Genomic DNA, 21,608 nt, shown 5'->3' on the forward strand with positions numbered 1-21,608 from the left:
CAGCCCCCTGCCGTCCCAGCCCTGGGCTCCCCCCTCAGTCCCAGTGCCCCTTAGTCCCAACCCGCAGCCCCCTGGCATCCCAGCCCTGGGCTCCCCCCTCCCCACAGCTCTGCCGGTGCCCCTCAATCCCGACCCGCAGCCCCCTGCTGTCCCAGCCCTGGGCTCCCCATTCACACAGCTCTGCCACTGCCCCTCCGAGGTAGAGGGATTCCTTGTCTCCAGGCTTCAGACTTTTGGCACAATTGCAGCCCCGGCTGCTCCTGTCCCCCCCTCTCCCTGGAGCAAGGCTGGAGCCGGCACATAGCAACCAATGCTCCCTCCCCACTGGGCTGGCTTGGATTCCCCAGGGTGGTAGAACCTTGGTGGTCCCGTCCTATCTGGCACCCTCTGTGGCCACGGAAGGCAGGCCAGGGCCTCCTCCCCAGGTGCATTGCCCAAGGGATGCCATGCAGGCCGTGAGGCTGGGCTCTGCAGAGCCCTGATCCCTTAGGATTCCCGGTGGCGGGTGGATTCCCACCGGGCCACGCCGCTCTCCAACGAGTCCCACGTGGCAGCAGCTGCTGGCAGCGCAGGGTCGCTAGCTCCCACCCCACTGGGATTTCCTGGTGCCTGATCTAATCATGTCTCCGCAGGCAGAAGGCGCCAGGTGATGGCGCCGGGGCCCCTGGTGACAGCCGGGGCAGGGATGTTATCGGGAGGAGATGTAATTAGCGCAGTGGCAGCGTTGTGTCTGGGAGGTGTCCACTCAGCCCCCCGCCGATGGCACTGAAGGCTGCTGGCATCTCATGGCACTACCCCGGGCACCCAGCCCTGACACTTCTCGCGCTGGCGCTGCAGGCTGCACCGTGCAGCACGACTCCTGCATGGGCCGTGCACTTGGAGCTGGGAATGGCTCTTGACAGATGGGAGAAGACGCTCCACGTTCTGCTGACATACAGCCCATCCAACGCTCGCCTGGCGTCTCTCCGTTGCCTTGGGACAAGGCCCAGACCTTATGTTCGTCTGGTCCCCCCACTCTGTCACTTACAGTAGCACCCAGAGGACATAACTGAGATCAGCCACACTCTGCACGGACACGGAGCGGGAGACCGTCCCTGCCCCAAAGAGCTCAGTCACGATAGATAAAGGGTGGGAGGCAAAACTGAGGCACCAAGAGGGGAAATGACTTGCCCAAGGCCACCCTGCAGGTCAGTGGCAAAGACAGGAACAGATCCGAATCTCCTGGCTCCTCGTCCATGCTGCCTCCCTATAAGCGGCTGTCAAAGCCGATGGATTATAGCATTTCCCCCCTAGCCACACCCAGATCCCTTCTGCAGGCTCTGTCCGGTTTGTAACGACTCAGCCCGGGGACATTGTCTGAGGGAAGCCAATGGGAGCAGGGAGGAGCGTGGGAGCTCGCAGACACCGGGCGCTTATTCCTCACAAAACAATCAGTGCGGTCACCTGTCCAGCGCTCGTCAACAGCGCGTCACCTTAACTGGGGGGGAATCCGCCTGCCCACGCAGCAATTGCCAGTGCTCCTCCGAGTCACAGGACCCCAGATGAGATGGAGAGATTCAGGGAGCAGAAGCCCGTCTGTGCGTCTGTCTGTCCAACCATCCATCTGCCCCCAGGCTATAAAGTGTGCATGGCAGAGAACGGGAAAATGTCTCAAATGGTATATTTTTTTCCATGAAAAAAGTGGTCATTGATGGGGCAAAAGTCGGGACAAAGGTGTGTGGGGGGAGACTGGGGGTTGGCAAAAGTCGGGACAAAGGTGTGTGGGGGGAGACTGGGGGTTGGCACATTTCTGGGGGGGGAGGGTTGACAAAAACAGAAAAAAACGTTCATTTTACATTTTCATTTTTAGTTTTTTCCTTTTCCCGCCTCCTTTTTCTGTGGCAAAAAGGAAAAGGGGGAGACGGGAGGGGAAATGGAAAGAATGAATAGGCAGCACTGGAAATTGGTCAAATGTTTTGCAAAAAACACCCCCTCCCCCCCTAAAGAAATCAGTTCTTTTCACAGCTTGTAAATAAAAAGGTTTTTGACGTTTCAACAACTATTTTCCTCCCCCCACCTGGCCCTGCTTTTCCACCAGCTCCACTGGGCAGCGTCTCTCCCCTCCGGGAATCTTTACCAGTAAATATAGAAGATCAAGAGGTGCCTTGATCATAGTGTATCAGGGTCTTCCCGGGGAGGAAATGCTGATTGCCGAAGGGCTCTTTAATCTAGCAGAGAGAGGCCAAACACAAGCCAGTGGCTGGAAGCGGAAGCCAGACAAATTCCAAGGCGAAATAAGGCCCCGATGTTTAACAATGAGGGTGGTTAACCTGGACCAAATTCCCAAGGGCAGTGGTTCATTCTCCATCGTTTGATATCGTCAGCTCCAGACCAGCTGCCTTCCTGGAGATGTGTTAGTCAAACCCAAGTTATTGGACTGAATGCAGGGGGACTGACTGGCCTGTGTTATCCAGGAGGACAACGAATGGTCCCGTCTGGCCTTAAACTCTCTGTGGCTGTGAATAATGGTATTCTTTGGGACGGCTGGGCTGGGCCATTCCCAGCTGGTGGAGGGAGCCGTGTGTGACGGGGCTGATTGCTGCTGGTGCCCCTTGCCCCTCTCGCTTTGCTGCAGAACGTGTTCATGCACCCCCTGCTCACCCCTCAGCCTGCAGCCCTGCCGGGTAATGGGATCTTTCCTCCTGCAGATTCCTCCAAGGCCTGGAGCCAGAGCCTCCCTCAGGCTTACAGACTCGTGCAAAGGGGTGCTGAAGCTGGGGAGTGGCCGAGCAGAGGGTCCCCTGTGACATGGGGGAGTCCCCAAGATGGGGTAAGGCCAGTGTAGCCCCCTTCTCTGCCGTCCACCTGCACAGCGTGTGTGTTGGGGGGTTGTCCCGAATGCTGCTCTGTGCTACGGTGAGGACTGGGCTGGCCGCACTGGGGACTTGCAGGCCCCCTGAGCTACGGATACTGGCCCAGGGTCCCCTCACTGGGTCAGCAGCACCACTTGTTCCAGCCCAAAGCCACCCGAGCCAGACGACGGGGAAAGTGCCAGGGCTGTGGAAGGAATGATCCTGCATCCCGTGGAGCTCAGAGCTTGACCCCTGCCCTCAGTCCCGACGCACGGCTGGGCTCAGTCACTGGGCAGTCAGTGGGTTCCTAGCAAAGGGGCCATACCCCTCCCAAGTCAGGAGCAGACGTTTACTCCCTGCTGGTGTGCTGCACACGCAGTCTCCTGCTCAGAGAGCAACGGTGCCCTGGCCCACCCAGCCGGGGACACCGGCCCCTTCCCTCCGCGTGTCCCTGGAGTGGCCAAACAACAGCTGGGTTCTGGGAAGGCGGGAGGTCTGAAATAGCTGCTGGGATATCCTCAGGGATTGAATATGGGCCTTTCCCCTCTTGGAAGCACCGGCTCTGAGCCAGCCCCATGGCAGGAGGGAATGGGACACAGGGCTTTGCCCTCTAGAGGGGTGCTGGCTCCGATCTGGCCCCCAGGGCGGGGAACTGGCTGGCTCGGGGGAAGGGAGAAAGGAATACAGGCCAGTTTGGGGTGGACCGGCGGGCTTAGGGAATGGCATATGGAGCCCCTCTAGTCTGAGCCGGAATCCAGTCCCAAGCTGCAGTGACAAAAGTGTCCATGTGTCGTTAGTCTGGTGGCCACAAGCTGGCGGGTCTCAATCCATCTCCTGGCACTAATTGGCTCCCTTGCCAGCAGTCTAAGCAGAGGCCGCGGATGGACAGGGGTTGGCGCGAGGCTGGCTGCTGGCATTATCCCGGGCAGACGACCCCCTCTCAGATCACTGCAAACCCAGACTTTACCCAATGCTTCAATTCCGCAAGGTGGCTCTTAAAGGGGCATGTGCCAAACCCTGCTTCCATGCACCAGGCCAGACTGTCCCAAGCTTCGGCCCAGGCCCAGATCATTAGCGAGAGGCAGAGTCCCCAAGGCTGGAATTCAGCTTCCCAGTGGAGACAAAAAGCGGCACTAAAGTTTTCCCTTCCTTCCCGTTTAAAGAAAAGATAACTTGACATTATCAAACGCCGAATGTTGCACATTTCTAAATCCTCCCCATTGAAATGCTAATTTTGACTTTCTCTGCTGCCTCAGGAGAGAAAAAGCTTTTCCATCACAAACAATTAATGTCTGACAGGCGGGCGGCCTGCTCTGGGGAATGAGGCATCTCTGGGGGAGCCCCAGGGCTCACACCCATTCCCCGCCCTTCCCCCCATGTCTGAGCACTTTACAACAACCGTTAAGGTTTAGGCTGCTGCTGCAAACCAGTCGTGCCTGTCCGGAGAAGCCACAGCAGGAGGAAATGAAAGTCCACGGGGCCAGAACCCCGGCTGGTGGGACTCACTCATGGAGTCGAGGGAGCAGAGCCCATTGGCACCAGCTGATGTGCTGACCCAGGGTGGTGAAAGTGGCAGAGGTGAAAAGGTTGATTTGCAAAGCCAGCACCTGTCAGCAGAGGCCAGGTGACAAAGCCCTGGAGAGCTGGCTCGGATGATGTCATGCGTGTACCTCCAAATCTTGCAGTGGGGGAGGGGGGGAAACCTCGTGGGTGGAGTTTCCTTGGGCCCAATCAGAGTTGGGATTTTCTTGCCTCCCCTGTATCCTTTGGTTACAACTCAGCTGGGTTGATTTTAGCTCTTAATACAAGAGCACTGGTTTTGGTTTGTCTTGTCTGCCTCCAACTCTATATGCACAGAGCTAGCACCACTCACCCCTTCATGGTGCTGACTCCCGGGGGCTGCTCCAAATTCAGTGATAAGCAGGGATTGAGCTCACAGCCCCCTCCCCCTTGAACTAAAGGAGAACTTCATTAGCAGTACGGGGCCTATGAAACACAGCTAAGCAATTCTCATTCCATCCAGCAGCAGGCGGTGGTAGCTGACCACAGCAGGATCCTTGTCGGTAACAATGGCTGGGTTTGGCCCTGAACACTCTGAGCTGTGAAATGCACATGACAGGAACCTGGCCCCTGAAAACCCGTGTTTCTGAGCAGTCTCTTGTTGGTTATGTCTACAGCCAGCAGCAGTTTTTGAAATGCCCTTTTTTGGGTGAACAATCCCAATTGGTTGAAACCAAACAGTTCCCGGGAGAGGGGCCGGTTTTGATGATTTTCCCGTTTCAAAATTGTCCATGTCACGTTTCTAGATTTTCTAAACGTTACATTAATGTATAGTTAGGTCAAAACTGAACCGAAATGTCTCAATCACACACATCAGTGAATGTGCCCTCCCAACACTTCACTGAGACAGATCACTGCTGTCACCCCCCATTTACAGATGGGGAAACTGAGGCACAGAGCCCGGAAAGGACTTCCCTAAAGTCATCCACTCTGGCTGCAGATTGTAAGCCTCCGTCACAAGACCATCCTCCCCCTTGCTTAGAAAGGAAGGCGGCAATGGTATATTGCAGACCAAGGCCTAATTCTCCTGACCAGAAGGATTGTCTGGGAACCAGGCCAAGCAGGGCTGAAGGAACCTCCCAGCTGACAGGAACCCTGGTTTAAGAATCTGAAGAGCAGCTTTAATGTGCAAATGTGTAAGTACTCCAGTAAGCCCTTCCCTGTGTACCCAGCAAGTTGTTTTGGAGAGTGGCTCCCGGCTGAGCAAACACCAGGCCAGCACGGCTGGGGAAACAGTTAGCATTTGATTTAAATGTTAAACATGCAAGTTGCTCTTTGGATTGTGAACCCGGCGTCCACGTGGGCTGGGAAATGGATTGAAGGGGAGCCGGGCTAAGCCCCAGGTCAGATTAACACAGCCTGTATCCCAGGGTCACTGCGAACTCCGGCTGGGGATGGGGGACGGTTTGCCAGCTGTGTTACCAGCCGGGTGGAGACGCCCACCTCCTTGCGTTGAGATGGGGCAGAAAGGCAGCTGTGCACAGACCGTGGGGCAGCTGCCTTCTGAGCCAAAGGTCAAGGGTTGGGGCCAAATTTCAAGTGGACCTGGGCCCAGTTCTGGGTGCCTGGGCGGGACTCCGCAGGGATCTACCTACCCAGCACGTGGCTGGGAGCAGATGAAAGTTAGTGCTTCAGGCTGAGTTTTCATTGAGGCTCAGAGGAATCATGGGGGTGCGGGGGAGGGAGTTGTTCAAACTCAAGGCACCAGGGAGGGGAGACTCCCCCCCTCCTTTCCCCAGAAGCCACATCCGTGAGCTTGGCACTGACTCCCGTTGACATCAGCCGTTGGTTCTCGAGAAGCCAGTGGGGGGTGGGGATGGACAGTTCTAAAATGCCAGTTTATCCCAACCCATTAAATCTTATTGCCTGGCTCCCAGCTCCGGCAGGCAGGAGGAACCAGCTCCCCCGCCCCGCTCAGTGGCGAGGGCCTGCGTCTCTAGGGCCTGGGGAAGGGTGACACCAATGGAGTTTCATCGTCCGGCCCAGAGGTTGTAGGCTGCTGCCCATCCCCGTGGTGTCTGGGCACGTCCCATGTCAAACTGGTGGGAACAGCCAAGTCCCTAGCAGACTCCATGGCATCGCACATTGTGACGCTGCGTCAGCCTCTGTTCAGCTGGGTGGGGCTGTGGGGCCGAGGGACCCCGGGGGAAGGCAATATCTCGGGAGAATCAAAGTGTGCGGCGTCAGCTGGAATCGATCGCACTGAGCAGACCCCCCTGCTGTGGGGCTGGAGGAGACGTGCACACGGGGGCCACCCCTGGGTGTCCCCCCATGGCACTGGGAGGCAGGCACCAGCAAGGCCCCACGTGCCCGAGTGTGTGAGGCCCGGAGCAGAGCAGTCAGGGGGCAGTGGGGCGTTTCCCAGGCCCTGTGAATTGGCAGGTGGGGCAGGGATAGGGGCTTGTGGGGATGGGTTACGTTTCCTGCAGGGATCCTGCACCCAGCGGTTAGAGCCGGGAGCCTGGCCATGGCAGAGGGGCTGTGCCCTTGTCCGTGGTGCTGAAACCACTGAGGCTGCAGAACTTGCAGCCGGGCGCTTCCTGGGGCTCGCAGACACCTACCGGGGGGTGGGTCCGATCCCCTCCCCACACACAGCCCACACCCCCGCGCCACCCTCACTGGGGCCTGGCTCTGAGCTCCCGGACCTGGGGTAAATAAGGAGTGAGTCAGCGCCGCCACCCGCCACACCGGTGTCAAGCCAGAGCACGTGGGTGGAGAATCAGACCCAGAGAACACAGAGAGCCTGCCCCTCCCCCAGAGCACCCCCAATTGTGTACAACCCCCCCATGGCCCAGCAAACACATGTCACAGCCCTGCCCCCCAGCATTCCCCATGTGAGTACAACCCCGCACAACCCTGCACACCCACGGCCCAGCAAACACATGTCACAGCCCTGCCCCCCAGTGCACCCCCAATTGTGTACAACCCCCCCCATGGCCCAGCAAACACATATCACAGCCCTGCCCCCCAGCATTCCCCATGTGAGTACAACCCCGCACAACCCTGCACACCCACAGGCCCAGCAAACACATGTCACAGCCCTGCCTCCCAGTGCACCCCCAATTGTGTACAAATCCCCCCATGGCCCAGAAAACACATGTCACAGCCCTGCCCCCGCAATTGTGTACAACCCCCCCACACAGCTGCTCACCAATAGCCCAGCAAACACATCATCACAGCCCTGCCCCCCAGCACTCCCCATGTGAGTACAACCCCCCACAACCCTGCACACCCACAGCCCAGCAAACACATTTCACAGCCCTGCCCCCCAGTGCACCCCCAATTGTGTACAATTCCCCCCATGGCCCAGCAAACACATATCACAGCCCTGCCCCCCAGCACTCCCCATGTGTGTGCAACCCCCCCCCCCAACCCTGCACACCCACAGGCCCATCAAACACATGTCACAGCCCTGCCCCCCCATTTGTGTACAACCCCCCACACAGCTGCTCACCCATAGCCCAGCAAACACGTCACAGCCCTGCCCCCCAGCACTCCCCATGTGAGTACAACCCCCCCCCAACCCTGCACACCCACGGCCCAGCAAACACATGTCACAGCCCTGCCCCCCCAGTACCCTCCATGTGTGTAGAACACACACAATGCAGAGCCAAACACACATCCCACCCCCACCCAGCACTTCAATGCGCTGACACAACCCAGCCAGACGACCAGCCCCCGCAGGCGGTGCAGGCCCCCAGCCAGCTACAACTAATAAGGGCTCGAGTGGGAGTGGGAGCTGGACCGTGGTTGTTTCCCACCCTCCCAGCCACCCAAACATGGGCCGAGTTCCCTTCGGGGCAGCTCAGAACGAGCCAGTGTCCTGCCCCGCCCGGCGCTGGCGTCTCGGCTAAAGGCAGCCGCAGACACAAAGCCGACAGCCCTGACAGAGGGAAAATTGCTTCAGTTCTGACATGTTTTGAAGTAATAAAAAGGAGAAGATGGGAAATAAACTGCTAATAAGTCACCGAGACTCACCTGGGAGCCGGAGCCGGCTCTGGCTGCTGCAGTGTGGGGAAAGGCCGCAAAGCCTGGGACGGGGCTGACCGGGCGCTGCAGTTAAGGAGGCCAGTGTGAGTTTCAGGGCCGACCCCCAACCTGCGGGCTGACAGCCCAGGAGATAAAGGGCCAGCTGCTTACTGGGGTGTGGGCAGAACACGAACCATCCAGGGCTGGGGTTTGTTCTGTGTCTGGCCTTTCTCTCTTGGCCGGTGGAGCAGCAGGGCGGCCGTGCGCCTTGTGGGGATGGGCTGTCTGTTCTGCTCCTCGTCGGGCCCTTCGTTAGCACCCTGCCAGGCCTCCCTCTCTGGCAACGGTCCGTGTAACCGCCACCTGGCCCGTTCCCTCCGAGCCCCGTTTCACCACCCCTCTCAGATTGCAAACTCCCTGCGGCAGGGACCCTGTCTGCGTGTGTACGAACAGCGCCAAGCACAGCAGGGCCACCATCCTGCCCGGGAGCCTTTGGGTGCTACTGGACGATCAATCATCTCCCCCAACGAGCCCACGCTGAGAGTGTCCAGCCTGGGTCCCCCGGCTCCAGCCTTTCACCAGCCTGGATTTGCTTCAAACCTTCGTGCTAAACTTTGGGGGAAAGGGCCCAGCCCGCGAGGGCTGTTCCCACCGGGGATGCCGGGAGTGGGGAGGATTAAAGGCCTGTCAGTCCCCTCCCCCATCTCCCGTATTTCTGCTGGGGGCCTTTTTCACCAGCCATGGCACGTGAACCATAAAACGTTGCTGTCAGCCTCTGAGGGCAAGGAGATGGGGTGGGGTGGGGGGGCCGGCATGGCTCTGGGCTCAGAGATGGGTTCAGTGCTCTAAGCAAAGGGGCGTTTTAGCTCCCCCACCCCCAAAGGGGAATGTGCCCCATCTCACTCCCCTCTAGAGTCCAGGCTCCATCCCACCACCCACAGACTAGCTCACCTGCGGGAAGTGGCTGGGGCCTATGTCTCGGAAAGTTACCCTAGGAACGTAGACCCTGTGGTAACGGGCCCAGACAGAGGGGGATACACGGGCCTGGGAGACAGGTGGACAGACAGACATGGCAGGATCAAGGGATGGGGTTGGATGGATGGATACAGGGATGGAGGTGCATGGGGATGGCTGGATAGGTAGGCAGGGAACCAGGCCTGGGTTCTGAGCACTTTGCTACCTGTCTGCCTCTCATCTGGTGACAGGAGCCTCCCGGAGAGACGTGGCACTAAACAGCATGCAGCCGCGGGGCGGCCAGGGCAGGAAGAACGCTAACGGCCATCGGCCTCCACTGGAAACCCGCAGACAATGGGGGATGAATACGTGAACACGCACCGATCTGCTTCCTTCACAGCTGAGCTGACATTTTCCAGTGGGATCCTATTTCAGCTCCCCTCCTCCGTGCACCCGATTCCCCGCTCTGATCACACACCCTGGTCAGGAACAGCAGCCGGCTGCCCCCGGGCATGGCCTGGTTTTCCCCTTGCACCCGAGGGTGAAATTCCATTCCCCCAGCTCCTGTCCCAAATTCGGGGTCGCCCAGTGTGGGTCCTTCTCCGATACAGTGTGATGGTCTTTAGGTGGGTGGGTGCTCACGCACAAACTCTTCTGTCCTCTCCTGGATGCAAGAAGAACTGCCCAGCTGTGAATCATAGGCCCTATACTGTCCATTGGGGAGGAGTCTCCTTATAGCTCAAGCAGTGGGGGCCTGCGCTTTAGGTTCTGAGCTCCAGCGCCACCTGCACATCCAACACCCAGCACAAACGTGGCCAGGGCATGTCAACCCCCTTTGCTGCTGCTCGGTACGGCTGAACGGGGAGCACCCCACTCGCTGGGATCACGGGGCTCCAGCCCCACCCTGGCTATGGGGAGGACTGACCCCCCCCCTGTGCTTGGAGACGCAGCAGCCAGGCATGTTCTGGTTTCACAGGATGTAAGGCAGATCCTCCCTCCGCCCAGAGGAGGCGGCTGGGGCTGGAGCCTGGCAGCGGTTGAGGCCAGGGGGCCGCAGTAAAATGCTTTGCTGTTCAGTGTTAACTAATGCGCCCGCTCAGCTGTGCCATCGTCCCCCTGACATCAGCATTTCTGCAGGTTTCACTGAAGCAGCAGAGGGAAGATCCAGCAGCCCCAAGGGAGTGGGGTGAAGAAACTGCCTCCAAGATCCAATCAGGCTCTGAACTGCAGTCAGGAGCTGGTGGCGGGGGGGGGGGGGGGGGGGGGGTTATTTTGTGGGGATGGAGAAGACTCCGTCTCCCCCCAACCAATCTGTTCCTGGATCTGCCAAATGCTCAGTATAAAAGGGATCTGCCTTACTGAAGCCACTGCCCCCCCCCAGCCAGGGTACGGCCTTGTCCCCAGGGGTTTGCATTACAGTTTTGCTAAATGATGCAGCTTCTCCCTCCCCTCTGTCCCAGGAACAGCCCTGCTTTGGGGCCAGGGGGGCCCTCGGCAATGGATACGCCTGAGCCAGGAATTTCGTGAAATTGATTCCAGCCAGAGGCGCAGCTCAGCAGGGAGCGGAAATGGCCCGGGCTCCCCTCCCCGTGAGTCCAGCGAGGGTCCCAAAGCACAGCCCTGATCTCATCTGTCCAGGCGTTCCCCAGCCACGGGGCTGTGCAGACCCAGTCCCGCTCTCCTCCCCGGAGCGGGCGTCAATTCCCAGCCAAGGAAGGCAAAGACCAAACCCAAGGAGGGACGTCCTGTTTTCTCTGGCTTGTAACTAACCTAAGCCCAGACGGGTCTTCAGGGCCCGGCCCAGCCTGGCTGCGAGTGGCTAGGGGAGCCCAGAAAGTGCAAAATCAGCTGCAGCCAGGCGAAGTCCATTCCAAGGTCAGAGGAAAAGGTCACTGCCGCTCCTGTCCTTCCCAGCTCCCCTGCCCCCGGAAGACTGGGACCTTCACTTAGGTCTTTTTTTTTAACATGCCTTTAATTGGGAGAGCATGTGGACCAGCTTCTCCCCCCTCCCCCTCCTGATGTACTTAGCTCTGAGCAACAGCGAGAATATCGATAGATCCCTATCGACCCTCCGGCCAACGAGCCGGCTTCATATTTCCGCCGAGTGCTGACAGCTCATTAATTATTGAGATCTCTCTTGCTCTCTCCCTCCCCATCCCTCCTTGATCCGCTAACCTGCAATCAAAACCCCCACCAGCCCCCTGTGTAGTGGACTATCTCTTGCCCAACACAGAAATGCTGCTAAGGACTGATCCTAACCTATCTGACCGCTGTGGAGCAAAGAAAGACACTCTCAGAAGCCAACACCAAGGCTGAAAAGGGTGACGGAGATGTGCAAAAGGGTGGGTATTGCAAGGTTTTAGCCTGAGAGATAAAGGGTTCTAGGTTTGGCTATAGCAGGTTGGAGTAAGGTGACCTAGAACCCAGATGTCTGGGGAAAGTAATGGGCTAGGCTGATCTACAGCAAGTGGTGGGGTAATCTAGAATCTGGACAGCTAGGAGAGAAGGGGATCTAAATTTGAATATGAGAAGTGGGATAGGAAAACCTAGAACCTGAATGTCTGGAAAAGAAGGGGTGCTGGGTTAGGCAACAGCAGGGGTCATGAAACAGAACACAGATGGTAAGTAGAGAAAGGCTTCTAGATCTTGCTATAGCAGGTGGCAGGGCTACTTAGAATACATAAGAACGGCCATACTAGGTCAGACCAATGGTCCATCTAGCCCAGTATCCTGCCTTCCAACTCTGCCCACCGCCAGATGCTTCAGAAGGAATGAACAGAACAGGGCAATTTATCAAGTGATCCATCATCCCCTGTCATCCAGTCCGAGCTTCTGGCATGGACAAGTTTAAGGATACCTGGAGCACAGAGTTACATCTCTGACCATCTTGGCTAATAGCCATTGCTGGACCTGTCCTCCAGGAACTCAGCTAATTCCTTTTTGAACCCAGTTATGCTTTTGGCCTTCACAACATCCCCTGGCAAGGAGTTCCACAGGTTGACTGTGTGTTGTGTGAAGAAATACTTCCATTGTTTTGTTTTAAACCTGCTGCCTATTCATTTCATTGGGTGACCCCTGGTTCTTGTGTTATGTGAGGAGGTAAATAACACTTCCTTAGTCACTTTCTCCACACCAGCCATGATTTTATCGACCTCTATCATCTCCCCTCTTAGTTGTCTCTTTTCTAAGCTGAACACTGCCAGTCTTTTAAATCTCTCTTTATATGGAAGCTGTTCCGTACCCCTCATCATTTTGTTGCCCTTCTCTGTACTCTTTCCAATTCTAATGTATCTTTTTTAGATGGGGTGACCGGAACTGCATGCAGTATTAAAGGCGTGGCTGTATCATGGATTTATACTGTGGCATTATGCTATATTCTGTCTTATTATCCGTCCCTTTCCTAATGGTTGCTAACATTCTGTTAGATTTTTTTGACTGCCACTTCACACTGAGCGGATGTTTTCAGAGAATTATCCACAATGACTCCAAGATCTCTTTCTTGAGCGGTAACAGCTAATTTAGACCCCATCATTTTGTATGTATAGTTGGGATTCTGTTTTCCAATGTGCATTACTTTGCATTTATCAACACTGAATTTCATCTGCCATTTTCTTGCCCAGAAACCCAGTTTTGTGAGATCCCTTTGTAACTCTTCACAGCCAGCTTTGACCTTAATTATGTTGAGTAATTTTGTATCATCTGCAAACCTTGCCACCTCCCTGTTTACCCCTTTCCCCAGATCATTTATCTAGGTGTCCAACGGAGGCATACAGAATTTTGCTTCCACCAGGGGTTGGCTTCTCATTACAAAAGGACCTGGATCTCTGAATAGAATGCCATTGTCCCCGCCAAGGCAGAGCTTACATAGAGCAAGCTTGAAAGAGACCCGCTTCCCTTTCATGCCTTTTCATTGTTGTTTCTTTCTCATTTTTTTGGTACTGCACTTCGCACCTCAAAGGGTCTCCCGAAAAGCGCCATCTCGCAGAGAGAAGAATGAGCAATGGGCAGCCTGGATTGTTCGACTTGGATGTTGGCTAATTTCACATCACCCTGACCTGAAATTCTAGGGGGAAAGATATTCCTGGATGAAGCAGGGAGGAGGCCAGGAGAAGCTGCTTCTCCCACTTCGTCGCCCTCCCCCTGTCCCAATGCCTCTGTGTCTCACAAGAAGGATCATGGTGCACATCTCACGTGTGCACAAAGTCACGCTCACCAGCTAGGCCTGAACTTCACATGATGCCTCTGATTAAACGTCCCCTTTGCTTATGGACTCGTCTCTCCCTCTAGTGGTTAGAGGCCTCTAACGCAATGTAAGTGCTGCTACCTGTACTGGGTACTGCTACTCGTCCCTCAGCAGGGTGGTGGAGCAGCTGTTTCTTGTGACCCAAAGGTGGGGGGTTTAAATCCCTCCTCACACTTACACTGACAGCTGTGTGGCCTTTCCTGGGGAGATTTTTCTGGCTGAGGAAGAAAGAGGTCATTTGGGCCGCCCTTTGCAGGGCACGAGGATGCTGCTGGAGATGGGACAACCTCACCATCTTATTTGCCACCATTTAGATCTTTAATTTAAGCCATGTGACTCAGCAGGGGACAAACTGCCTGTTGAGTCAGCCCTGAAACAATCCCCCGCTCGACGCTAGGAGGCGCTGTGCGGCAGGACAGTCTTGCTGTGGGAGCATATGTCTCCGAGAATCAATAGTGAACCAATTCCCCAGTGTACTCCCCTCCGTGTGTATGGCTTAAACTCAGCAATGTTAGATAGCCAAGTCTCGGCTGGTGATCTGATTGAGCCGTCACTGGAGGTTTTTAAGAGCAGGTTGGACAAACACCTGTCAGGGATGGTCTAGATAATACTTAGCCCTGCATTGAATCCTGGGGACTGGACTAGATGACCTCTCAAGGTCCCTTCCAGTCCTACGATTCTATTACTTCATGTGACGTGGTGTGACCAGCAGAGATACCAGCGGGACAGGCTCATCTGGGACGCGGCTTGATGAGCTGTTCCAGCGTGTAAAGTCCGTCTCTGCAGTCACAGATAGGATTGTGTCTCGGAGGTAAGCACAGATTTGCCATTCAGTGTGGGCTGGGGCGGGGTGTTAATTAGCCAGCTGAGAGATACAACAGAAGCCACTCATGGTCATTAGGGTCCTCTCCCTTTGCCCCAGCGACCCATGTGTGAGCAACTAATTAAGAAGAGCCGTGTAATTCATTAATAATAGCTGTGATCACCCTCCGAGCTAATGTTAAGGTTATTAAACCAAACCCAACTGAACAAAACCAAACAAGAAAGGAGTGGTTGCAAATAAAACAAAGCAGATTATTTCCTCCTCCTCTAAGCAAAGAAATGAAATTACAAGGCAGCTTGTCACGGCATAACAGTGTTAGCTAAAAAATAAAAAAATAAAACCCCAATCCCTGAAACGCCTGCTGTCTGGGCCCTTGTGTAATAGACAATATTTCACTCATCCGGCAGCTTTTTGCAATTAGGGAGACATTTGTAGGCAGTTGTTTGGCACACGATGCATAAATACATGCCATTATTTCCACTATTCGGAAAAGACAGGGCTCGGCTGCTAAACACGCCTCTTCCGCGCATGGGAATCTCATCCCTTTCTCACGCAGGACCAACCCTCAGGCCACTGTCTGCCTATTAAAATCGGGATAAACACCAGATTATATTGATTTAAAAAAATACCCACAAAGCCCACCTCTCCCCCCAGCAGCGGTGAACATTTTCACATCTGTCGCTGGCTGTTGCCTCATGAATAATTCATCCATCTCATGAATATGCAGAGCTTGGGCCCTGTGATTAGCTTCAGATGAAACACAGCTTCATTCCTCGCAGGCGGCTGGATGCTGGGACGTCCCTGGTAGTTTTCCTGGCGTTTCCCCCTCTGAACCGCCCAGTTCCAAACCCCAGAGCCACATGAGTGTGGGGAGAAGGAATTCATTGCCCTAGTGAACTTGGGGGAGTTCCCCCGGTGCTGATGCCTCAGCCATGAGGCCATTGGGGGCAGAGGTGACGCTGGCAGGTTCCTGTGCCAAGCGTGGGAACGAAACCCTTTCCCTTTCGTTCAGAAAGCCCTGTGTGACTCTGGCCTGAGTGAAAATGAGGGGGAGGGCACCGGCTGGAGCTGATGGGTTCTGTGCAATCTGGTTTCATCCCAGCGCCAGTCCTGCCCCATACACACGGCTGTGGCAAAGCCCCTCAGTCCAGATCAGAAGCACTCCCTGCTATCCCAGCCCTGGACTCTCCCACGCCACCCACACACCGAGCTCTGTCAATGCCCTTCAGTCTGACCTTCAGCCCCACTGCTGGTCCAGGCCAGACTCCACTCCACTTCCTGGAGCTCTACAGCTGCCCTCAGTCCTGCCCCACAGCCCCCACGGCTGCTCCAGCGCAGAGCCTCTCCCAAGCAGGAGAGGGGCTGGGATGAGACCTGACCAACTCAGTTCAATTCATCTCTCTGTGGGGACGGCCCTCCAACGGGCCCATCTTATCTCTGGGGGGACCAGCGTCTCCCAGCTGCTCCGGGAGGAGTCTCCAGCTCCCACTGACGGGCTGGGGCAGGCTTTAATGCGGATATGCAGAGCCTGGCTGCGGCTGGAATTAAACATTGCAGGCCTGCATCGAAGGGGAGGAAACCCCTGGAATCCAGAATTCAGGCTGAAGCCCCATGCAGCTGGTGCCTTGGGGCGAAGCCTCGGCAGGACACTCCCAGGAGCCCCATACCGGATCCCTTTTATTTGCTCCTTGCCCTGCACCGTGACTCAGAGCTCAGTGCAGGGCGGAGGGGGCACCAGCTGACTTTTCTCAGCCAAACAGCCTGGTCCGGGGTAAATTTCACCACCCACCTTGCTCATCCACGCTGAGGGGGTGGGGGAACGACCCGCTGCGTTTCAGACAGGAATGGTACAAGGAATGCTCCCGTCCAAACAAAAACCACCGCGGGGCAGTCCTGGGACCTGTGCTGTGCAGTAGGGGAGCCCATGATCACAGTGCCCCCTTCTGGCCTTGGAATCTACGCGCTGCCCTTTGGTCGGTCACTGGACTGGGTGGTAGAACAGCTCTGCCACTGACGCCCCGTGTGACCTTGGTTGAACCCCCCTATCCACGTGCCTCTGTTTCTCCTCCAGCCCTTTGTCTGTCTTGTCTATTTAGATGTAAGACCCCTGGGGTCTGACCACACGGTGTCCAGGTCAGCGTGGTCCTGCTCTCATCTCAGCCTCGAGGTGCTCCTGGAACCTACATAATTAATGGTGTCAATCAGCCTGTGGTGGAGCTGCCCCACTGTAAACCAAGCAACGGGCCCAGTGCTGAGGTTGGGGTAACAGGGATGCATCTGCCCCAGAGGACCTTAAAGTGGGACTGGAGATTATTCTGTATCAGGACTAGCCCTCCACCGACCAAGGGGGCTCTGACTCCTTCCCCGCTCGATTCTGGAGAGCTATGGACAAACCAGAGGGATTGTAGAGTCAGAGCGAGCCCAGTGATGGAGCTGGCTGGGGCGGGAGCACCCATGCTTGGCACGGTTGCAGGGCGAAATCCTGCACTACCTGGGAAATGGACCTGACAGGTCACTTCCACCTCTCTGGCACCAGGACACGTGGCCACCTAAGACCTTAGGGGCAGCTGGATGCACCATGAGGTTGCTGTGGCCCTGGGATGGGGCAGCAGAAGCCAAGGATCAGCGAGCTCCATTCATGCTGCCGAGTGCCTCTGGGATTGACCAGCCCTGCCTGCTGCTTTTGCATCTCTGTGCACAAGGCCCTGCTGCTTAGCGCTCACCTGGGCTGCAGGGTTCCTGGCACACCCCATCGAACAGCCAGAGAGCCCCACCCCCATGCTCAGCTTGTTCCCAGGAGGTGACAGGGTGGGGGGCTGCCTCCTTCCTCAGCTGGGCCAGTCAATGATTGGGAAGGGTGCAAGAAGCATGTGCTACTCCACAGACTGACCAGCTGGGGGAGCTGTTGGAGAGGGTGTCATTCATAGAAATCATAGAATATCAGGGCTGGAAGGGACCTCAGGAGGTATCTAGTCCAACCCCTGCTCAAAGCAGGACCAATCCCCAGACAGATTTTTGCCTCAAATCCCTAAATGGCTCCCTCAAGGACTGAACTCACAACCCTGGGTTTAGCAGGCCAATGCTCAAACCACAGAGCTTTTCCGGCCACCCCTCATTGGATGTGCCCTGCAATCTGAGGCGTCAACCAACTTTACAGAGGAGGGGTTGAGCCAAGTTGTGCAGATCTCTCCCCAAAAGAACCCTGCCTAGCTGCTGCCTTGCACAACAGGAGGATGGCAGAGACCAAAGAGACATCTTAGCTCACTGGCAGGATACAAGCCCGTGAAAAGATGCATCTCCCAGCACCCACCTCCAGTAACAAACTTGCTTCTGCCTTCCAGGGAGGGGGCGGGGTTTTGCTTCCACCCATATGTCGATATCAAGCGGCGAAGGACAAGACTCAGAAAGACAGAAATCCACACGCAAATCCCAGCTCTTCCTTTTCTACCTCCTCTGCCCACCATCCACAACAAAAGGATTTTGCAAAACTCGCTATCCCCGTATCGCTCAGGCAATGAGAGATTGTCCCCTTCCACTCTGCTAGAATAAATTAGCACCTTGGAAAGCTGCGATCTTGTCCAATATGGGCTCTTTAATAGGTGTGATTTTTATTGGGCGTGCAGTCTGCAGCCTTTATTTCAGAATAATATTTATTCTTATTTTATTTTGATTTTTCTATCACATGGCAGGAGCTACCCAGGAACAAAATAAATGAACAGAACAAGAATGTTAAAAACCCACTTTCAGCCTGAGATATTTTCCTCCTGTTAAACAAACATGCATAGAATCCCCCAATACACACACACACGAAACACAAGCTCATCCAAACGGCAAAACAAGTATCTCCCCTTGAACTGCTGTTGAACCCATGAGGGGCTGTTGTAGGTAGCGTAGCAATGCCCTCAAGCTGGCATGCACAATGGCAGGTGCAAAGAGACCCAGATCCCTATTGCTAGCCTGCAAATACTTTGCACTGGGAAAATGTGTTAGCAAACGAACCAAGCCTCTTAGCGAAGTTAGCAAAGATTCAGTCATTTGTATGGTTTCTTTTCTTTCTTTGAAAGCACTGCCATTAAATCCAGCCCAATTAATCCCCTAGAGAGCTGCCTGCCCCTTCTTTGTGTCTACTGGGAAGGCATAGCCAAAAGTCTCTGAGTTTCCGGCCTGGACTGCCACTGCTGTCTCTGTTTAGGTATTCTGCGATGGAAAACCAGCCTTGACTCTTGGCACTTTGATATACGCAGCCCTGATCTCGCTGTGCCCTGCGTATTGAAATTCCAGGATGTGTCCTGGTACGTTCTAGGCAGTCTGCTCCAGCAATGCACGACATCACAACCACCACCTCACACCCATCCTTGACTAATCTCAAAGCAGGAAACGTGAAGGGGCTTCAGCTTTGCTCTCTGCCCATAAGACAACGGGGGGAGGGGAGGAGGGCAAGTTGCAATGCTCTTGGCACTGAAAGTTTTGATTTCTTTTAAATAAACAGTTACACTGTCACAAACCCCAGCTCTCACCGTCTGGAGAACGGCCATGCTGGCTCAGACCAATAGCCCATCCAGTCCCGTGTTTCTGTCTTTGACAGTGGCCACTGCCAAGTGCTCCAGTGGGAATGAACAGAACAGGGCAGTTATGGGGTGATCCACCCCCCCTCCTTGAATCTCGTAACAAAGACCGTGGGGATGAGGCTATAGATACAGCTAGCGTCTTCGTAGGCTGATGCTGTCTCGGTGTTGGATTAGCTACCTCCGAGCCACTTCCACCAGACTGGGCAGGAGGGGGAAATTACTCCGAGGCAGAGCCATTGATCTTCATAACGTTATTTGACATCCCCCCCCCCAAATTGCTTTGGTATTGCATTATTGCCCGGCCCACCCCCCTGGCTTGCAAGGCTGCAGTGTGATTTAACAGGGTATAATCCTCTCTAATAGAAATGATATTTCTCCCATCCTGCCAGCCCTGGTATCAGGTCCTGCTCCCGCCTCATCAAGCCTCCCCCCCCCCCCAACACACTCCCTTCGCTGAAATTTTAGTTTCAGCATTTTCCTACTAACAAGAATAAATAATTCAGCTTCTCTCCACCTGTCTCATTAGCACCCATCGCTCTCCTCCTTCCACCACTTTATCTTATCTTGGCTTGGTTCGAGCCTCCCCGCTCTGAATCTAGTTACCTGAGGCTCATTTTCATTCCGTTGGAGACTCTTGTCTCTCACCAATAATTTCAGTGCCTGGGGGTTGTGTCGGGAGGGAGGGGGGCTCATCCGCCACCTTTCCTTCTAGTCCCCCCCCCCTTTCTCTCTCCCCGTGTGTGTGTTTCACACTCACATAAAACCGGCTCATTTGGAACCAATCCACTCTCCATTCACCAGAGCTAACATTTTGCCAACCTCCCATGAACTCCCTGCAATCTCTGTCCCACGGGGCTCGCTGGATCTCCCACCAAGTCAAGCTCCCTTACCGCCTCTTAACACGCTGCTAGGCTGCAAAACAATGTACCCAACGCCTTCGGTCGCCACAATACATTCATCCCCAAAAGAGCAACCCCCTAACTCCATTGCAACCAGAGACAACCCTGCTTTGTTCTGAGGAGATGGTCAGTTACCAGACAAGGAGCAATACCCATAATAGATCATGCAAACAACCCCTGTATCAACTTTATTAACAGGGAGCGGGGAAGCAAAGGGGAGGTAAGGGGAGATTTCCCCCTTCTTAACAATCGGTGCAGCCAGCCAGTTCTGCAAAGGAAAGTCAGCCATGCACGCGCCAGACAATGCCCCTCCGGAGTGAAGGCAAGCGGGGGGGTGTGTGTGTGTGTGGGGGGGGTCATTTGAAGCGGCTTCCCAAAGGTGCCTGGCAAGCGCTGGGACTTTGGGAGGGGAGAGGCAGCTGCGGGCCAGGACTAAGCGAAGCCACCCGGGGCGAGCCGAGAAGTTTGGGCTTTAAAGGCGATGGGGGGGGGGCAGAGAGCCACGTACCTGCTGCAGAGGGGGGGCCCCGCCGCTTGCTCCAGGGTCCGCAGGAATTTCCCCCGTCCGCCCGGGGAGCAGGTGCCGCGGTCAGCGCCGGCTGGGAAGGGGAAGCGACCGCATCTCCGAGCGCAGGCGGGCGGGGGGCTGGGTGGGAAGAACCGGGGGAGGGGCCGGGGGCTACCCCAGGCGGGGGCAGAGCTCCATGCCCAGCCCCGTCAGTGGCTCCCGCAGTGGGCTGGGGGGCAGAGCCAATCCCGGCTCATCCCAGGCAGCAGGGTGGGAACAAAGGGGGCACCGAGCCGAGCGCGCCGCCTGCCGCTGCTGGGCCCCGGGGTGCTCGCGTCCCCGCCCGCAGCCATGGGCCGCGAGCCCCCTGCCCGGTCCCCGCCGGTTGCCCGGTCCGCGTCACCTGCCCGGAGCCGCCAGGCAAAGATGCTCTTGCCAGGGGAGGGCGTGTGTCCGGGCTGCGCATGCGTCGCTGGCTCTCACCACACCTCCCTCCCCCCCATCAAACTCCTCGCCGCGCCAACACCCCACCCCCCAAATCACCCACACGGAACCGGGGCGCAGCCCCCCCCCCCAAGAACTTTTGCAAAACTTTCCCCGATTATTGGGGAGCTGGAGAGGGGCTGGTTAGATCCGGGGGTGTTGGGCGCTGCATATCCATATATGGATTCTGTTTTGTTTTGCTCTTTGAGGGATGCAAAATCTAGGACGTGACCCCCCCAGCCCCAGGCCTGCTGGCAAGATCTGCTCAGCTTTAAAGTTTGCAAACAACTTGACCAGCAAGAAAACAAAATAGACTCAAATTCTGCAGGTTCAGACAGCTCTGGTGTTGGGTGCCGTGGAGCAGGGGTCAGAAGGTGGTGCTGATAAATAGTGTGCCCATTTCTAGTGCTTTGAATTTAGGGAGCAACTGGGAGGCAGAGGTCTAAGCGCGGATGGCAGGACAGGCATTGGCAGAGTGGGTGGAAGGACAAAGTCCTAGGGGTGCGTTGGGTTTATTTGCGTTTTTAATACCACCCAGTTGGTGCACTGCCGTTGTTCATTATTTATATTCCAGTAGCTTCAGAGACTTCCCCTCCCCCTGCCAAGATCAGGAACCCAACTAGGCCAGCGGTGCCCGGATACAGTGAGAGACAGGCCCTGCCCCAGAGAGCTCACAGTCTGAACAGACAAGAGCCCAAAGGAAGGACCTTAATCCCCATTTTACAGATGAGGAAACTGAGGCCCGGACCGATCACATGACTTGCCCAAGA

The 21,608-nt window shown here is 55.9% G+C and overlaps 1 protein-coding gene across 6 annotated transcripts in view; it reads right to left on the reverse strand.

The window, feature by feature from the left end:
• The window catches only part of NCAN (neurocan), an 83,645-nt gene extending 62,826 nt beyond the window's left edge, over positions 1 to 20,819 (reverse strand). For all 6 annotated transcript variants that reach the window (XM_065578691.1, XM_065578695.1, XM_065578692.1 and 3 more), the window contains exon 1: positions 20,356 to 20,819. The gene's annotated coding sequence lies outside the window, so the exon portion shown is untranslated. The remainder of the gene's footprint in view (positions 1 to 20,355) is intronic.
• Positions 20,820 to 21,608: the final 789 nt, after the last annotated feature.

Source organism: Chrysemys picta, chromosome 25 (assembly GCF_011386835.1).
Source record: "Chrysemys picta bellii isolate R12L10 chromosome 25, ASM1138683v2, whole genome shotgun sequence".
Taxonomy (NCBI): Eukaryota; Metazoa; Chordata; order Testudines; family Emydidae; genus Chrysemys; species Chrysemys picta.